This window comes from Chiloscyllium punctatum, chromosome 13, assembly GCF_047496795.1.
Source record: "Chiloscyllium punctatum isolate Juve2018m chromosome 13, sChiPun1.3, whole genome shotgun sequence".
NCBI lineage: Eukaryota > Metazoa > Chordata > Chondrichthyes > Orectolobiformes > Hemiscylliidae > Chiloscyllium > Chiloscyllium punctatum.
Window position 1 is genome coordinate 52,567,807 of NC_092751.1, and position 20,447 is coordinate 52,588,253.

The 20,447-nt window shown below is 45.1% G+C and overlaps 1 long non-coding RNA gene across 3 annotated transcripts; it reads right to left on the reverse strand.

Annotated features, from left to right (window-relative positions):
* Positions 1–933: 933 nt before the first annotated feature.
* Positions 934–20,203, reverse strand: LOC140484503 (uncharacterized). Of its 3 annotated transcripts, XR_011962209.1 has the most exons (4): positions 20,025–20,203; positions 19,807–19,913; positions 7,732–7,840; positions 934–1,170 (listed from the first exon to the last, which is right to left on the reverse strand). It is a non-coding gene; the product is annotated as an uncharacterized lncRNA (long non-coding RNA). The 3 variants fall into 3 exon arrangements; XR_011962211.1 differs by lacking the exon at positions 7,732–7,840; XR_011962210.1 differs by lacking the exons at positions 934–1,170; positions 7,732–7,840 and adding an exon at positions 14,303–14,359.
* Positions 20,204–20,447: the final 244 nt, after the last annotated feature.

The following is a 20,447-nucleotide window of genomic DNA, read 5'->3' on the forward strand; positions in this document are numbered from 1 at the left end:
GGTTAAGCAGGATCCGAGGAGCTGGAAAATGAATGTTTTGGCAAAAGCCCTTTTCCAGCACCCCTCTAATCTAGGCTCTGGTTTCCAGCAGCTGCAGTCCTCACTTTTGCACTGCTGGTGATTATATGTTAACCAAAAGCAAAATGGCATAATGATGATTCTGATGGTGGGAAGGTTGCTGTGATAATATTTCTGGGTCGGAGAAAAGGGGAAAAAGAACGCTTCACATCTCACAGAACGAGAACTGAAAAGCTGTTAAATCAATCCAAAGGTTCAGACAAGGAGGGAATATTTCCCAGGAGTTTGAGTAGCTGGAAAGTGATGGTGTCTGGGAATAGACAGGATTTTGTTTTACAGGAGGTTGAAAGTTTTAAAACTGTTATATTCAGACAGTTCAATTTATTTTCTTTAATTTTATTTGCGGTGCAAAAAGCTTTTACAACATTTTAAACCAAAATTTACAAACCTCGTGTTAAAGATAAATGTTAAATAAAATCCATCAAACCATCCCTCACTGAAAACTGTTGTGGAAGTGCAATCTCCTGGAGAATCCCTGCCCCCTTCTTCCTACCCGGGCTCCATGGTTATATACATACCTCGGAGATAGCAGCAGGAGGAGACCATTCGGCCTTTCAATCCTGCTCCACCATTCAATGGGAAACAGCTGACCATCCAGCTCAGTCTCCTGTTCCTGCTCTGTTCCAATCCCCATTCATGACTTTACCTTGAAGAACTATATCTCAGTCCTCCTTTGGCTTCACTGCCTTTTGTTCCAGTGGCGTTGCGGTGTTACTGTGTGGGTGTAGGCAGGGGTAATGTGATGGTGCTGCCTCCTGGAGGATACACTCAGCATCCCTCATCATCCTGCAGGAATATCAATTGGGTTTCAGGAACTAGTGATAGAAACCGTTTCCACGATATGGGCATCACTGGCTCAGCCAGCATTTATTCCCCATCTCTCGTTACCCTTGGGAAGATGGTAGGGAGCTGCTGTCTTGTACCATTCACAGTCCATTTGGCGCAGAGAGACCGACAACGCTGGGAGAGAGAGTGTTGCAGGATTTTGGCCCAGTGATTCTCCATCTTTGGTTCATCAAATGTTATGTAACTTAATCACGATCTGCACGTGATGTTGAGATTTCAGTCTGCAAATCTTCACCATCTAGCACCCTGTATAAAAGGAATATGTACAGATTAGAAATTCAGAACAGACAATTCTAGTTTCTCTGGAATATCTTTCTCCCCTTTCTTCTCCCAAAGCTGTAACCCTCCAGCCCTCTTACTCTCTCCCATCATTCTGACTCTGCTACCCCCTAACGTACGCCCTCTACATTCTCATGGAGTTGTTGATAAACAGATCCATGCCACCACTTCCCGTCCCTGGTTAGACTCTGCACCCTTTCTGGGTTCACTTCCTTTCCCTTCAGTTGCTGCAAAGTCAATAATGTAACAGCTGAATAAAACAAAAGGAAACAGAAAGGGAGGTGGCAGATCCTGGACAGAAGAGGAACCTTCAGACTGGGAGAATGGGTCAGATTCTTCCTTGTTTCCCATTGGTCAATTTCCAGTGTTATGACACGTTGCGAATGGAACTTGGTCCCATCTGGGCGCAGTGTCACTTTGACCCCCCCCCCCAACTGATCAATACCATAGGCAGATGCGTCCCTTCTCCAGCCAATCACAGTGTGAAATGCTTTCCGCTAGTTACCCCAAAGACCATGCTCCAAAACCCGCCCACATTCTGTACATGTACAATGGTGGGTTTCCCCACACACGTGTGGTCCCTGCCTCAGGGACTGTGGGATTTGTAGTCCCCATGAAGCCTCTGGAGACCTATCCCTGGAAAGTGAAAGAAAGTGTGGGCTGGAGGGTATTGTGTATAGGATATCTATTCAGACACACAGGACATGTGGGCTGTTACTGGGATTTACGAAGACATCCGCTCAGACACCTCGATTTCTGACGTAAGGAATATACATTTAGCCAATTGCGGGGTGTGGAGGTTAATAATGGGCAGCAGATTTTAAGCAGAGGTGGCTCAGTGGCTAACACTGCTGCCTCATAGCGTCAGCGACCCGGGTTTGATTCCAGCGTTAGGCAACTGTATGGAGTTTACACATTCTCCCCATGTCTGCATGGTTTTGTTCGGTGCTCCAGTTTCCTCCCACAGTCCAAAGATGTGCAGGTTAGGTGGATTGGTCATGCCAAACTGCTCACAGGGTCCATGCATGTGCTGGTTAGGCAATTAGCCACGGGAAATGCAGGGTTACAGGGAATGGGTGGGTCTGAATGGGATGTTCATCATAGGGTTGGTGTGGATTAGAGGGATGAATACCCTGTTTCTGCACTATAGGGACTCTATTCTATTCTCATGAAGAAGAATGTACCTATCTCAATGTGTTGTGAATCTGTGGAATTTCCTATCCAAAATGCGGTGGATGCCAAGACAATGAGCAAATTTAATGAAGAGATACAGATTTTTAATTTGCAATGAGTTGAAGCGTGAGAGAGAGCAGGCGGGAAAATCCAGCTGAGACCGAGGTGAGCTCAATCATCACCGTATTAAATGGTGGAGCTGATTCAAAGGGCTGCATTGCCTCTCCTGTGCCCAGGGCTTATCTTCTTATGGTACTAACCAGAAAGATGAATCCAAAACTCACCATCTTCACCAAAGGAGATTTTCAGAAACAGCAGGATAGTCAGGTGGATTAGTGTTCCAAACTTAGGTAGTGAGGAAGCGTGTAGGAGATAATGATTTTGCAATTTTAAACTGAGGGGAGACAGTGATTTATGGTTTTAGACTGTGTAGTACATTCACAGCGTCCAGAATACTCTGTTGTGAATATCTATCCTGTACTTTATTACAAAGCCAAGGTCACTGACAATGAAACCAAAACACCCAGGAAACATTGCCTCCCCTTGTAATCTGATAAAAGACTTGTCATTAATCTGGTTGAATTTAGAACACAGATGGAAAGCGGGAAGATTAAATCCAATCCCAAGAACCTGTGCTTAAACAAAGGAGACTACAATATGATGAGGCAGGAGTTGGCGAATGCAGAATGGAAGCAAAGACTTTACTGTGGGACAGTTGACAGACAGTGGAGGAATATCAAAGTAATTTTTCAAATTTCTCAGCAAAAGTACATATCAGTGAAAAGGAAGGACTGTAGGAAAAGGAGTAATCTGCCATGTCTAAGGAAATAAGGGAGACTGTCAAATTGAAGTAGAACGCATACAAACTGTCAAAGACCAAGGATAAATTCGGAGATTGGAAAAACTTCAAAGATCTACAGAAAGCATGATGAAATTGGGGATAAAAAGTGATGAGTAGCTATCCCCAGGGCCAGAATAGCAGTTTACACTGCTAGAGGGAAACTTATTGTGTAGGGAACATATGGCCTCTGTAATTGTTGAAGCATTTAACAGTTACCATAGAGATAATCCTGATCAAGTTAAAAATCACAGCACACTCCAAAAGCTTGTACTTCCAAATAATCCTGTTGGACTATAACCTGGTGGTGTGTGGTTTTTAAACTTTGTCCACCCCACCACCAGCTCCTCCACATCAGAATCCTGATAGATACCCCACTGAAACTGAAGTGCCTGTCAGATACTTAAGGGAGCCACAGGGGTGTGGGGAAGGGGTGTGTGTTTTAGCCACAAAGTGCTGAACTGAACTAGACTTTCTAACTGCCGTTGCCATGGAGATAATACTGAGAGACAGTCTCTATTCAAGGTCCCAAACCACAAAGGTTTAAGAATGGGAGTGGCACATCCGACAGGCGGGGAGTTACCTGATGCTACCTGGAGGTGTTTTGCATGTACACTATCCAGGTACTGCCGTGTCTCATCAATAAAGACTCAAAGAAGACCTCTCAGAGTTCTGTGCCTAGTTATTCCTATCCAGCAGGGTTCAGGAATATGAGGACACAGCAGTCAGTCTTCACAGTGGAGGATACGAAGAACATGGCAGTAAGTGATAAGGAGACTGAGGAAGGTGAGGACCTAGATAATAACCGTTATCATGAAAGAGTTAGAGCTGGGCAAGTTAATGGAGCTAAAGGTAAACAAGTCTCCTTGCCCCGATGGAATACATCCCAGGATACCAACAGAGTTAGGGGGAGAAATAGCAAATGCACTTAGAGTTATAGAATCCTACAGCAGAGACAGGCCCTTTGGCCCAAACTGGCCCATGCCGATCAGAATGTCCATCCACGCTAACCCCATATCCCTGCACTTGGCCCATCTGCCTCTGAAACCTTCCTATCCATGTATTTGTCCAAATGTCTTTTACTTGTTGTTAATATACCCACCTCAACCACTTCCACTGGCAGTTCATTCCATATACATACCACCTTTGTGTAGAACAGTTGCCCCTCAGGTTCCCATGTATTCTTTCTCCTCTAACTTAAACCGGATGCCCTCCAATCCTTGAGTCCCTGCGAAAAAGACCGAGGCATTCACCTTACCCATGCCTCTCATGGTCTTATACACTACTATAAAATATTCCCCCACAGTTACCTATGCTCTAAACAAAAAAGTCCTCGCTTGTCCAACCTCTCCCTGTAACTCAGACCCCTGAGACCTGGCATCATCCTTGTAAATTTCTTCTTCACCTTTCCAGTTGAATAACTTAAACTGACACTGCATTCATCACATTTCCCGTGTTTCCCTACGGCGCTGGAACCGATGTGACAACACCAATGGATTACAATCAATGATCAATAATTCACTCCATTACATCAATCCCATTTTCATAGCTTTTTCCATGATGCAGGAATCCTTTGGTCTTTGTGGTTTCATGGCTAATTGTCCTCATACAAAACCAATCTGTGGCTTGACTGTTCCAGGGAAATGTGCCATGATTTTTTTAGACTTTCAAAAACCAAGTCCCCACGCTAACATGGACTTCACTGTCTCAGTACTTTTTTCGTCACACGGACATTTGAAATATTAGCCCATGAACAGAATGCAAACCTTTCCTTCCAGATGAAAAGGCCAATGATATTCAGATCGGCACGGATCAAGTAACATGAAGTTCAATTTGAATTTCTCAACTGCAAATCCCCCCTTTCAATACTCTATAACAGAGAAAACAGAAAGTGCTGGAGATCCTCAGCGGGTCTGGCAGCATCTGAAATGGTGACAGATGCAGGAAACATTGCAGCCTTGAAGAAGTGTTGAGCTGATCACACCAGGCCCGTGTGCTTGATGACCATTATGGATAAGATGGGGACAGGGATCCCTTTCTGGAAGGGCCTTGGTGAGACCACACCTGGAGTACTGTGTACACCTTTGTTCCCCTTTTCCAAGGAAGGCTCTCCTGGTTATTGAGAGAGTGTAAAGGAGGATCACCAGATGAGTCCTGGGATGGGAAGATAGTTAAGGACTGCAGATGCTGGAAGTCAGAGTCTGTACAATGTGGACCTGGGGAGGTGCAGCAGGTCAGGCAGCATCAGAGGAGCAGGAAGGTTGATGTTTTGGGTGGGGACCATTTGTCAGTCTTGATAAATAGCCCTGACCCAAATCGTCAACTTTCCAGCCCCATCGTATTCATGCTGGTCATCAAGCACCTATTTATTCTAGTCCCACGTTCTGGCACTCAGCGTGTAACCGATATTGCAGTGCCTGGTGTGATCATCTGAACACTTCTTCAAGGCTGCAATGTTTCCTGCATCTGTCATCATTTCAGACACTGACAGACTTGCTGAGGATCTCCAGCGCTTTTTGTTTTTATTGCAGATTTCCACCATTTTGCTGAAGCACATTGAGTCATAGACATGTAAACAGCTCCAGATTTTGTTGACTCACCGTCCTGGGATATCAGGACTGATGGCTGAACAGGGACTCAATCTCCGTTTAATCCTCCTTTCCTTTGGCTTTCTGAGCCGCTAACTACATCACTAATATTCTACCTCCCATTCCCTCTCCTGAATCTGACCCATCTAAGCCTACACTTTCGTTCCCATCCCCCTGCCAGACTAGTTACAAACTCACCAATAGAACTGGCAAAAGCCCCCATCGTACTTATCTCAGCTCTGCCCGGGGGTAACCGGTCAGGCTGGTACAGGTCCCACCCAGAAACAGTCCCAGTGCCTGAAGAATCAAAACCCTTCTCTGGTACACCATTTCCCCAGCCACACATCCAGCTGATCTACCTTCTCATTCCTGCTCTCATTAGCACATGGCACTGGGACTAAGTCTGACATTATTACATTTCAGGAGCTACATTTTAATGTATCTCTGCTCTCCCTATGTCCAGCTTTCAGGCCCTCATCCCTCTGTTTAGCGATATTGTTGGTATCTCTGTGTTGCACAACAACGGCCTGTTTACCCTTCAGCTCCAGAATGTCCTACAGCCACTCCATGATATCATGGATCTTGGCACCAGGGAGATTACATCCCATCCTGGATACATGCCTGTGGGCAGAGAAGTGCCTGGCTGTACCCCTGATTATTGAATCCTCTGCCACTGTAGCCCTGCCACTCTCATTCCTCTTGTTCTGATCAGCAGAGCTCTCTGTGGTGTCATGAACCTGGCTGATGCTGATTTCCCGAGAAGCCACCCCACCCATTCCCGCCCTTACAGAATCCCAAGTGGTATACAGTATCTGTATGAGAAGGGGATAACAATGGGGGACTCCTGTACTCACTTCCTGAGCCTTTTATTGGATCTGATGTTCACCCATTCCCTTTCTGCCTGTGTAACCCTCACCTGCAGTGTGACTAACTCACTACACGTGCTGTCCATAACATTCTCAGTATTGCAGATACTCCACAGTGAGTCCACTCCCAGCTCCAGCTTTGAAAAGCAGTTTCCCAGTAGCTGCAGATGGGAACCCTTGCTGCACAAATAGCCGTCAGGGACACTGGAAGCGGCCCTTATTTCCCACATTGTGCAAGAGGAGCACACCACGGGTCTGAGGGCTCCTGTCACAACGTCTCTCTACATTCACTAGTTACTCCCATTAAGAGAATTTAAATGAGTTAGTAACATTCCTTCACTTCAAACATGTCCATTATAACAACAAAAAAAAAATCTTCACTTAAGCTGATATGTCATACCTTAAAAACTTAAATACTCCACAGGTATCACTGACAAATTGACTATTCCCATTGGGACTGAATTTCTGAAAGGCCTGAACTAAAATGGAGTTTCAGCTTCACCTTCTCCCTGTCACCTCACTATTTACACCCAACTCCAAAACACTCTCAGTGAGCCAAGCAGCCCCCACAGTGCAGCCCTGTCATTTTCATTGTCTGCTCACACCTACACTGCCCTCAGCCTCCTGTACTGTTCCAATGCATCTCAATGGGAGCTGAGACCAGCATTGCATCTTTCAATTCAGCCCTTTGTAACCCCAGAGTCAAAATGGACTTCAGCAGTTTCTGAATGAACAGACAGTTGTCAGAATCTGGAACGTTCCACCTGAAATGGTGCTGGAATTTGAGTCCACGAGAAATTTGCAGAGAATTGGAAGTCGGGAGTTTACAGATTAACATTATAAAGTGGATGAGTGAGACTAAATCTGACAGTTCCTGCAAAAAGACGAGGTGTAATTTGGATAAATCTGTGCTCTCTCTCAGGCCAATACCTCCTTCCACAGCTGCAGGGCCAAGAATTGAACACATACCCCAAGTGGGATCCAACCATGAACTTGAACATCTTTCTGCTTTTGGCTTGACAAAAATATTGAAGATATTTTCCCACAGATAGAACAGACAAACCTTTCTCGTTCCACAGTTAAATCCCAATGATATTCAGATCCTGAGGACTGCGCTGACTGTAGAAACTTGTTTATTGAGATCCCAGTCTCAATTATTCTCAATTAATATCCTATAAAATGAATTCACAAAACAAAGCTCACAGTCATTGCAAGAGGAATAGTGAAGACAAACACTTCTCTTGGTACGTGTTTGATGTGTAAATGCTCCTCTTCAAATCACCCCGCCCCCACCCAGGAAGAGGACACGTGCATGCTCCTTGCTGTACCTTGCCCCAAATAAAGATGCTGGCCATAACCCAGGACTTCTCACTGCCTGAGGCCCAAGCCATCTTCCCCTTTGCTGCAAACGTGGGACCAAGAGTTTCTAATTCAGACTAACGACCTGCACAGAGTGTAACTAAACCCTCCCAGTCTACACTGATACATTTCATCCGGTTTCTGCTACCACTCTCCCCTTTCCGCCTCCTGCACACACCATGGGTCATCATGGGTCCAGTGACCCTTCCTCAGAACCTGGGAAAATTAGAATCCCTTCAGGAAACAGGCCCTTTGGCCCAACAATTCCACACCCACCCTCCGAAGTTTATCCCACCCAGACCCATTCTCCTACTCTATTACTCTCCATTTCCCCCGAACTAATGCACATCCTTGAACCCTACAGGAACCTTAGCTGGGCCAATTCACCAAACCTACAGATCTTTGGACTACAGGAGATAGGGGTTAAAGAGTAAATAATAGGTGGGGACAGAGCCCAAAGAGACACAGGAACATTTGGAAAGATAAAGGAGTGGGAAGGTGGAAAGCTGTTAATGGAGGAGACAGGAACCTTCTCGCATCTCAGTGGCGGTGGTGGAAATGGTGGCTGATGATCTACATTGTGCCTGCAAAAAAGACCCTGAGCTTCCAATTGCCTGCTCTTTAACAAACAAGACTGTATCCCTGTCCAACATCTCTGTCTCATGCTTACTGCGGTGTTCCAGTGAAGCTTGATGCAAGCTGGAAGAACACTTCAGACCATACCAAATGGCTTCCTATTTCAAGGACTGCAATTTCCCCTCACATGTGGTCAACAATGCCCTCCAGTGTATCTCCTCCACTTCCCACACCACTGCCCTTGAACCCCACCCCTCCAAATGCAACAAAGATTGAATCCCACCATCCTCACCTTCCACCCATATACAACGCGTCATCCTCTGCTCTTTCCACCATCAGATCCAACCCCCTGAGATATATTTCCCCTCCCCACCCCTTTCAGCATTCCACAGAGACCATACCTTCTGTGACTTCCACGTTAGATCCACGATCCCCACCAACCCACCCTCCACTCCAGGCATCTTCGCTTGCCACTGCAAGAGGTGGAAAACCTGTGCCCACACCTTCCCCTCACCTCCATCGAAGGCACCACTGGATCCTCCTACATCCAGCAGAGATTTCCCTGCCCACCCAAACACCTCACCTATTGTGTCCCTTGCTCTCAGGACACCAAATTGTGGAATATTTCAGGGAACATTTCTGGGACACATTCACCAACCAACCCCACCGCCCTGTGGCCGACCACTTCGGTTACCCCCCACCCCCTCCGTCACCACGCTGCCAAGGACATGCAAGTCCTCCAACCCAAATCCGAGCCACCCGACACCTGGAGGAAGAACACCTCATCTTCCACCTTGGGAACTTTCAACCACACGGCATCAAGGTTTCCTCATCTCCCACCCCCCAACTTATCTCAGATTCAACCCTCCAACTCAGCACTGGCCTCTTGAACAGTCCCACCTGTCTATCTTCCTTTCCAATTATCCATTCCACCCTCTCACCACGACCCTCCATCTACAACCACCTATTGCCTTCCGAGCTCCCTTTACCCCAACCCCAAACACCCCTCCCTATTTATCTCTCAGCCATATTCCACCACCCATATTTCTGATGAAGTGCTGACATGCCCAATACATCTATTCTCCTGCTCCTTGGATGCTGCCTGACCTGCTGTGCTTTTTCAGAGCCACACTTTAACACAAACTGGAAGAACAACACCTCATCTCCCACTCGGGGACCCTGCAACCCTCTGGCTTCAACATCAAATTCAATAATTTTAGGTTCTGAACTCTCCCACGTCCTTGTGTCTTTGCCCCCTACCCCACATACCAGGCCTTGTTATTACGTAGCCTGCCATTACACACTACCTATGGTTAGCCACTAACAGTCCCCATAAACAGCTATTCACCCTCCCCCCGTCCGATCATTATTCACTCCTTTGTCCAACTGCTCCTATCTCTCTCTTTGGACTCTATCCCCACTTATCATTTACTCCTTAACCCCTACCTTCTGCATAAAAACAGACTTTTTTTTCTCAGTAACATCAGTTCCTGAGGAAGAGTCACTGGATCGAAAATGTGAACTGATTTCTTTTCACAGATGCTGCCTGATCTGCTGAGCTTTTCCAGCACCTTCTGGTTGTTGTGTGTGATTTACAGCATCCGCAGTTCTTTTGGTTCTAATTTACCCGGAGTATCTAATTCAGGTCCAGCAGACTGAAACAGTGTTTATCAACCTTCCCAGTCCACACTAACTCCATCTCTCTCCCAGTATCTGCTGTCTCTCCCACTCCTTCACATTCAGTCCCCCCTCACAGTGACACTGCGCCTGCAAAGCTGATGGTCATGTGTTGACCTGCTGGACCCACCCCTCATTCACTCCCATTGGCTGGAGGATCATGCCAACTCTCCTATTGGTCTGAAGCTGTGTCAATCAGCCAGGCCCCATTGTGACATGAGGGGTGGGATCCTCCCAGGTGCATCAGAGGCTGAGGGGTGACCTCATAGACATTTATAAAACCATGAGGGGCATGGGTAGGATAAATAGACAAGGTCATTTCCCTGGGGTGGGGGAGCCCAGAATGAGGGGGCATAGGTTTAAGATGAGAGGGGAAGAATTTAAAATGGATCTGAGGGGCAATTTTCTTTCCTCACTGAGGTTGGTGCTTGTATGGAATCTTCATTCGGGAAGTGGAGGATGTTGGTACAATTAAACCATTTGGCATCTGGATGGGTATATGAATAGGAAGGGTGTAGAGTGATATGTGCCAAGTGTTGGCAAATGGGACTAGATTAGGTTGGGATATCTGGTCAGCATGGACCAGTTAAACCAAAGGGTTTATTTTCATGCTGTACATCTCTACGGCTCTGCCCTGTGATGAGCTTCATCATTCACAGTGAATGGGTCAGTATCACAGAGCACAGGGGCTGGAGGCTATTCAGCCCATTGGGGCTGTACTCTCTCCTTCTGGAGATGGTGCCAGTCAGTCCCAACTCACCTCCCATTCGGACATAGCCCTCCAAATCCTTCCTTAAAATTGTTAAATTTCAAATTTGTTTTGACAATAACTACTGAATCTTCATCCGGCTGTCGGTCAAACTGTTCCAGATGCTCAGAACTTAGTGAACAAAATAATCTTCACATTTTTCTTTGCATTATTTGCCAGTTACCTGAAAATAGTTACTAAAAATTGTGACGTTAAAAATTTCTCACTCTATACCCTAGAAACAAATCAACTCCTGGTCGAAATCACTGCTTAACCTTCTCAGCTCCAAGGAGAATTGTCTGGCCTTCTGCTAACTCTCCATAAAAGAGAAAACTATCTTAATTTTAATTTATTAGTGCCATAGAGTTGTACAGCACAGAAACAGACCCTTCAGTTCAACTTGTCCATGCCAACCAGATATCCTAAATTAATTTCGTCCCATATGCCAGCCCTTGGCCCATAGCCTTCTAAACCTTTCCCAATCACATATCCAATGAGATGCCTTTTAAATGTTGTAACTGTACCGGCCTCCACACTTTCTCTGGCAGCTCATTCCATACATATACTACGTTCAGCTTGAAACTTTGCCCCTAATATCCCTTTTCAATCTTTTCCCTCATGCCTGTGCTTTCTGGTGTTGGACTCACCTAAACAGGAATAAGACCCTGGCTGTTTACCCTATCCATGCCCCTCACGATTTTATCAACCTCTATGGTCACCTCTCAGCATCCGATTCTCCAGTGAGAACAGCTTCAGTCTATTCAGCCTCTCCCTATAGCTCAATCCCACAACCCTGGCCACATCTGTGCATCTTTTTCTTGAATCCTTTCAAGTTTCACAATATCATTCCAATAGCGGGGAGACCAGGACTGAAAGCAGAATTCCAGAAGTGGCTGAATGAATGTCCTGTACAGCTGCACACTGATGTCACAACTCCTGTACTCAATGCACAGACCAATAAAGGCAAGTACACCAAACACTTTCTTCACTACCCTGCCGATGATTCCACTTTCAAGGAACTATGAGCCTGCACTCCAAGATCTCTTTGTTCAGCAACACTCCCCAAGATCTTCCCATTAAGTGTATAAGTCATACCCTGATTTGCTTTTCCAAAATGCAGAACCTCACATTTATCTAAATTAAACTGCATCTGCCACTCCTCAGCCCATTTGATCGGAGTCGCATTGTACTCTCAGGTAGCTTTGCTGTCCACTGCACCTCTAATTTTGGTATCTATTGTAACCATAGCTCCTATATTCACATAGAAATCATTTATATAAGTGGCAAAAAGCAGTGGACCCAGTACCCAGCCTGACAGCATATTGCTCATCACAGGCTTCCAGACCAAAAAGTACCCTCCACTATGACACTGACTGCTCTGCAAGGTTAGAGCTCATGGTATACAGGGAGATCTAACCATTTGGATACAGAACTGGCTCAAAGGCAGAAGGCAGAGGGTGGTGATGGAGGGTTGCTTTTCAGACTGGAGGCCTGTGACTAGTGGAGTGTTACAAGGATCACTGCTGGATCCACTATCTTTCGTCATTTATATCAATGACTTAGATGTGAACATCGGAGGTATAGTTAGTGAGATGACACCAAAACTGGAGGTGCAGTGGACAGTGAAAAAGATTACCTCAGAGTACAATGGGATCTTGATCAGATGGGTGAATGGCTGAGGAGTGGTATTTTGGGAAAGTAAATCTTAGCAGGACATATACACTTAATGGTAAGGTCCTGAGGAGTGTTACTGAACAAAGAGGCCCTGGAGTGCGGGTAGATAGGATAGCGAAGGCGGCATTTGGTATGCTTGCCTTTATCGGACAATGTATTGAGTACAGGAGTTATGAGATCATGCTGCAGCTGTACAGGACATTGGTTAGGCCACTTTTGGAATGTTGCGTACAAATCTGGTCACCCTCCTATTGGAAGGATGTTGTGAAACTTGAAAGGGTTCAGAAAAGATTTACAAGAATGTTGCCATGGTTGGAGGATTTGAGCTAGGCTGGGGGTTGAATAGAGGTTGAATAGATTGGGGCTGTTTTCCCTGCAGAGTCGGAGGCTGAGAGGTGATCTTATTGATGTATATGAAAACCTGAGGTGCATGGATAGGATAAATAGACAAGGGCTTTTCCCTGGCATCGGGGATCCCAGCACTAGAGGACATAGGGAAAGACTTTAAAGAGACTTGAGAGGCAACGTTTTCACACAGAGGGTGGTACGTGTATGGAATGAGCTGCCAGAGGAATTGGTGGAGGTCATTACGATTGCAACATTTAAAAGGCATCTTCATGTGTATATGAATAGGAAGGATATGGGCCGGGTGCTGACAGGTGGGACTAGATTGCATTGGGATATCTGATCAGCATGTACTGGTTGGACCGACGGGTCTCTGTTTCTGTGCTATCCATCTCTGACTCGTTGACCTTCCAGCCAATTCCGTATCCAAACAGCTAGTTCCGCCAGAATTCTATGGTACTGAACCTGCTAACCAGTGTGTTATGGGAAACCTTGTGTCTTTCTCAAGTCCAAGTTACTGATTTCAAAAGAAAAGCCATGCTGACTCTCCCGAATCATTTCTTGTTTTTCCAATGACACGTAAATCCTGTCCCTGAGAATCCCCTCCAACAACTTCTCTGCCACTGACTTCAGGCTCACCGGTCTATAGTTCCCTGGCTTTTCCTTACCACCTTTCTCAAATAATGGCGCCAGTCTTCCAGCACCTCACCTGTGGCGATCGATGATACAAATATCGCAGCGAGGGGCCCGGCAAAAGCTTCCCTAATTACCCACAAAGTTCTGGGATACACCTGATCAGATTCAGGGATTTATCCACCTTTAGGCATTTTAAGACATCCAGTACCACCTCCTCTGTAATATGTACACTTGCCAAGTTATCACTATTTATTTCTCCAACTTCTCTAACTTTCATATCCCCTTTCATTAAAATCTGACATCAAATACTTAAAATCTCTCCCACCTCCTGCTGTTCCATAGACAGTCTTGTTGATCTTTGAGGGTGGCTATTCTCTGCCTAGTTATTCTTTTCTCTTTAGTGTATTTGTAGAATCTCTTTGGATTCTCCTTAAACCTATTTCCCAAAGCTATCTCATGTCCCCTTTTTTGCCTTCTGGTTTTCTGCGAGTATACTCCTACTTCTCTTATCATCCTCTATGGATTCACACAAACACAGAGGGGTCTGTACCTGCCATATCCTTCCTTCATTTTCTTGACCAGAGCCTCAATTTCTCAGGACATGCAGCATTCTCGATGCCTCCCAGCCTTGGCCTTAACAGGAACATACTATCTGTGTACTCTCATTGTCGCAGGCCTATGGAGGCAATGGCAGATGAGGACAGAGAAACAATCATTATCAGTGAAGAGGTCGGGTTGGGAAAGCTAACAACTCATCCTTATCTCTATAATTCATCTCTAGCCTCAGAACTATCACTATCTCTGTATCAAAGACATCTCAAAATCTCTGCAACATCCTCCAACCTCTAATCTCCTCCAGTCTCAACACACTTTGTATCTTTAATCTTGTCCACCCTCTCAAATCTCTGTGATGTGCCTTTCTTTCATTCCAGCCTTCAGGATAACCCATTTTTATTTCAGATTCCTGCACCCAGAGCTCCACAATGTCCCACTTAACCTCTGTCACATTTCCTCCAAAAAACATTAATCAATCACGTATCATCTATTCTAATATCACCTTCTCTGACCCGGTTTCTATTTGTGGCTTGTCATATTCCTATATTACGCATCTGTGGTCTACATGACAGAAAACGGTTTTGTGGTCCATTGGGTTTATGCTGTAAAGAAATCTCCCAGCTAACTATTTTAATCCCATTTTCCAGCACAGAGGCCATAGACCTGTTAGTCTTGGCCTTGCACGTGTGATCCTAAATAGATTTTAAATGCCTTCGGGATTTCTGTCTCTCGCTCTCTTCCAGACAGTGAGGTTTAGTGCAACTGTTGTTTTATGCTATCACCCACAGGGTTCAGAGATGCTGGGTCTGTGCGCACCACAGATCGCCCACACATTGGGAAGGATGGCAGGGTCCCTGACAGGGGGCACAGGAGATTTACCAGGATGGTTCAAGGAATGGGGGATTTTAGTTGCAGAATTTGTGGGGCTTTTTTAACATTAATTGTTCACGTGACATGTGTGTTGCTAATACACATCAAGAATAACCATCCGCAATTAATGGACTCTCCTTTTCAACCTCTCCCCTTGCATGTGCTGTGGTAATATTCAGGTTAACCACTACTAGACATCTCTCTCTAATGAGTGAGCAGTCCTATGGTCGGGTAGGACAATGCTGACTTGATCTTTTACAGTGATGCCACTGTGCCTCGAGGGTGGGGAAAGGGAATGCTGAAGGTGGTGGACGGGAAACCACTCAGGTACAGTGCTTTACCCTGGAGGATGTTCACTTTCTTTAATATTGTTGGGGGGTGGGGGGGTGCACTGATGCAGGCAAGTGGAGAATGTTCCAACACAATCCTGATGTGTACCTTATAGAGAGAAAACAGACATTGGGGAATCAGGGGTTTGGGGAAACTGAGGAGTTCTCCTTGTAGCAAAGGAAATTTGGAGAGCTGTGACAAAGCGGTTTACAAAAGTTACACGTTGTAATAATAAACCTTAGACCCATCAGCTCATTATACAAGGGTTACAGGACACATGTTGAAGATTTGGGAAGATCTATTGAGAGGATGGTTTGATTCAAAGGAGATCTTTTATTCAGCAAATGGTATTGATCTGGAACACAATACTCTCACACAATATGAATATCCAGGTCCTGATGTATTGAGTAATTCTGTCAGAGTTTGGCGTTATAATGACTGAGATTTCCATCTGAATATCTGCCTGTAATACAAGTTTATAAAATCCGTCACTGTCAGTTCAAGTTTGAAACACATACAATCCCCTCCTCCTGGCACAGGAGGACTGTACACATTACCCCTGGCGGAGGTTAGCAGGAACTTCAAGGGCAAATCTATGTGGGTATTGATGAGTTTTCACCTTGGGACTTCATGTGACTGAACATGAGACAGAATGTCCCAAGATTCAGTGAGATGTGGAGAGCAGGATTTGCTTCCTTTTCTTTCCTTCCATTCTGCCGCTGTGCCTCCTCAATAAGACATGGGGTGTGAAAGGCTCATGCACCTTGATGGGCAAGTTGTCTCCATTCTGACCAATGGGCAGCAAGCTCCTCTCAGTCATGAAACAGAGTATCCCTGAAAGATAGCAACTGAGCATGCTTCCCACTGCCCAGTGCTCACAGTACATGTTTCGAATAATGAGGGGGAAAATCTCCTAGAAAAGGCATAACAGGAAAGTTCCAAAAGGATTAAAAACAGTTTAGAGAGAAATATGCACAGGAAACCTGGGCAACTAGTTGGCAAATAGAGTATAACTTGGGATAAACTGTAGAAAGCTGCACCACAAAGGGACTGGGGGAAAATGAGCAGGAAACACAGAAAGCGAGCACACAGTTACAACATGGAATCAGGAAAGGGAATGGAATGCTGTCCCTTATTTCAAAGAGTTTGCAATTTCAGAGTTTGGTGCATATACCTTAGGGCAACTAAACAAATGGCAAGTGAGAGCACATCTGGAGTAACGTGAACAGATTTGGTCACTTTAGTTCATGAAATAGAGCAGTTTATTGGAGGCATTTCAGAGAAGATCCATTGGGATGATCCCTGTTTTGAAGGGATTATCCTGTAAGCAAAGGCTGAATAAGTTGGGAATCTACTCACTGGACTTTGGAAGAATGAGAGATGATCTCTGAAACATACAGAATGCTGTCGAGGTTTGACAGGATAAATATGGAGAGGATGTGTCCCATTACGGGTGAGTCTTGAACCAGATTCTGGGTCAGTCGCGGAATCAAGGGTTCTGTTTCAGATTTGTTAAGTTAAAGGCAACACTGACACAGGTTAGGGTTTCAGTCGCAATGAAGCTGGGGTGAGAAGGAGACAAGCAGCATTTTAGAGATTGGAATTCCTGGTGTTTGTGATTGTGTAGATGTCTGATCAGAAGGACACCTTGGGGTCAGATATGAAAGCAATATTATGAAGAGTGTACACACTTCCCAGTGAGAGGGAGGGGCACAGCAGTAAGGGAAATGAATTTGGAATAGCAACTGAAGGCAATGGGTTTAACAATTGCGGTGTTTCATTGGAGTGAATTGCAGCTAATCGAAGCGTGGTAAGCAGATTGATAACTGAGTAATAGTGGAGAAATGGAGACGGAAGATGGGAAGGGAGAGCTGGACATTGTCAGTGTACATGTGAAACCTAACACAGTGCTTTTGGGCGATGTTACCTCGTGGCAGTATGTAGGTGAGAAACAGGACGGACTAAGGATAGATCCTGGAGGGACACCAAATACAATGAATTCAGAAAGGGAGAGTGGAGATCGAGCAGGATTTTCCAATGAGGGTGAGGTCAAATATTAGGTTTTAGCAGAATGGGAGAGAAGGACATAACCAGAAAAGACAGACAGACAGAACAAGGAACAATATCTGTGAATTGCAAGGCGGGGGGTGGGGGGGAGGTGCGGGCGGAAATGACGGTGACAAGCAGGAGGATGAGACAGAGATTTGGAATGTCCATGATTTAGCTACACTAGGGTAAATGGCCAAGATGACCTCAAATAAGGCTTGACAAGGGACTCTAGGAAATGCAAGTTTAGGACTTACATGAGGAGCATCCTTGTGAGGCAGAATGGCTTGGTGGGCTCGTGGAGAGGGAGGAAAGAAGCAGAGGCAGCTGATCGGATTGTCTCAATGTTATTGACAGAGAAACTCCATGTGCTCCTCACTCTTGTTGTTGGAGGGGAGGATGGAGGAGACAGGATAATGGACATTGTTTTTATTTCCAAAACAATAAACAAAACCTGTGATAGTGATTCTAAAAATAAGTGAACAAACCTGTCGTATTTATCAAGAATATTAAAATATACAACTGAAGTTCAGGTTTGAATCCCAAATTGGTAGAGGGTGGCTCTGAAGTCAAGAAAAAATTAACTGGAATGAAGAATCTACTGTTTGCCATGGAACCACTGGGGATGTTTTTCTGCTATTGACAATGTCCTTGAGGGAAAGAAACCCGACAGTGGACCATCAAGTCACTCATTGTATTAATCACTGCACAGTTTCAACAAAGGAATGAAACTAGATGGACCACATTACATCGACCAATGCACAAGCAAATACAACCACAAAATCAGCCCTCTTGACCCTGCAACTTCCGCCTCACTGTGGGCCAACAACAGCAGCAGAACTGTACTCCAGCCCAATCTGAAATCTCATTGCCTGATATCCCCCACTTAACCATTAACATCAAGCCAGGGGAATCAACCCTGGTTCAATGGTGAATGCAGGAGGGCATGCCAGGAGCAGTACCAGGCATACCTGGTGCAGCTACCAAACCTGCATGCCAAACACCACAAGCAACACCAAATAGAACTAAGTGATCCCATAACCAACAGATTAGATCTGATTTCTGCAGTTCTGCCACACCTAGTCAAGAATAGTGATGGACAATTAAACAACTCACTGGAGGAAGCATCACAGATATCCCCACCCTTAACGATGGAAGGGTCTCACACATTCATGCAACAGATAAGAGGACAGCATTAGCAGCGATTCTCAGCCAGCAGTGCCAAGTGGATGAGCCTTCTCCATTGGTCCCTCACATCACAGATATGAATCAACTTGGTTGAAAACTCATTTCAAATCAGATCAAGAAATGGATAACCAGTGTAAAGGTATGGGCCCTGCCAATATTCTGGCAATAATACTGTTGGCTGTGCTCCAGAACTTGCTGCCCACCAAGACAAGTACTGCTCCAGCACTGGCACCTACCGACTTTGTGGAACATTGCTCAGGGATGTTCCAACACAAAAAAGCAGGGTAGATCCAACTCAGACAATTGCCCTCCGTCAGTCCACATTCGCTCAGCAGTGACGTGATGGAAGGTGTCATCAACAGTGCTGTCAAGCAACTGCTCAGCGATGCCCATTTTGGGTTCTGCCAGGGCCACTCAGTTCCTGAGCTTGTTACACACTTGATTCACAAACTGACAAACAGCTGAATGAGGTGAGGATGACAGGCCAGACCCCCTCCAAGACCACTATTTCGACTTCAGTCATATCACCTGACGTCACCACAGTCTCAGCTCATTTACTGAATCTCTCATTCATTCCTTTTGTTAACTCTAGATTTCATTATCTAAACCCACTCCTGGCCAGCATCCCACATTCACCCTCCCAATAATCTCTGGAATATTGAAAACTCTACTGCCGAAGTGCTCACTTGTACCAAAACTTGCTGATCAATCAAAAGACTCCCATTTGTAAGCGACAACAATTTACTTTCGCACCTTTGAATTAATTCCTGGCTGTAATCATTCCTATCTCCCTGCACCACACACCCTTTCATATCTCAATAACTCATTTTAGTTCAGACTCTCAATGATGTGTTTATTTTTGAGTTCACCTGTGTGACTGTTTCTATAGACTCCAAGGGAACATGGTCTGGAATCCCCACTCTAACCCTCTAAGATCTACTTTCTTCCTTTAAGGCATTCTTGAAAAACTGCTTATTTGGCAATGGTTTTGATCACTGGACACAATATTCTCCATCTGTAGCCTTATGTCAAAAGTTCTCAATCATATTTTTGTGAAATTAAAACCATGATGATTTGTACAGATATCTTCTACTTTTCAATATCGCTGAGTGAATAATCTGTAATGTCTCTTACCCAACCACGTTGTGGGAGCACCTTCACCACACAAACTGCAGCAGTACAAGGAAGTCAAACATCACCCTCTCCACAGGCAACAAGGCTTTGGCATTGATCACTGGTTTCTGTGGAAGGAGAAATACACAGTTGATGTTTCAGGGAGTGCAATATGAATTACAGGGAATGAAAATGGTGCAGAATTTGACTGTCAGAAAATTGAAGGAAAATGCACTCACTTATTGGAAAAAAGAATTCTTGACCGTCAAAGATATTGTGGAAAAGATAAACTGATAATGGAACATCATACGGTCAGGAGCCGGGCAGCAGTGGACAATTCATTTGCATTCCTGAAGAAGGGCTTATGCCGAATCGTTGATACTCCTGCTCCTCGAATGCTGCCTGCGCTGCTGTGTTTTTCCAGCTGTACATTCTTCAATTCATTTACAAAGCAGCTGTGAAAGTAATAGTAAAATACTATACAGATCAAAAATTTACCCACGAGAGACTGAGGAAGCTAGATAATGAACAAGTGGACATCAGAGAACCCAGAGGTGAACCAGAGCAGAGTTCACTTTTATGATCCCACAGTCAAAGATGTCTAACACAGAAACAGACTTCTTCGGTCCAACCTATGCCAACCAGATAGCCTAACCTAATTT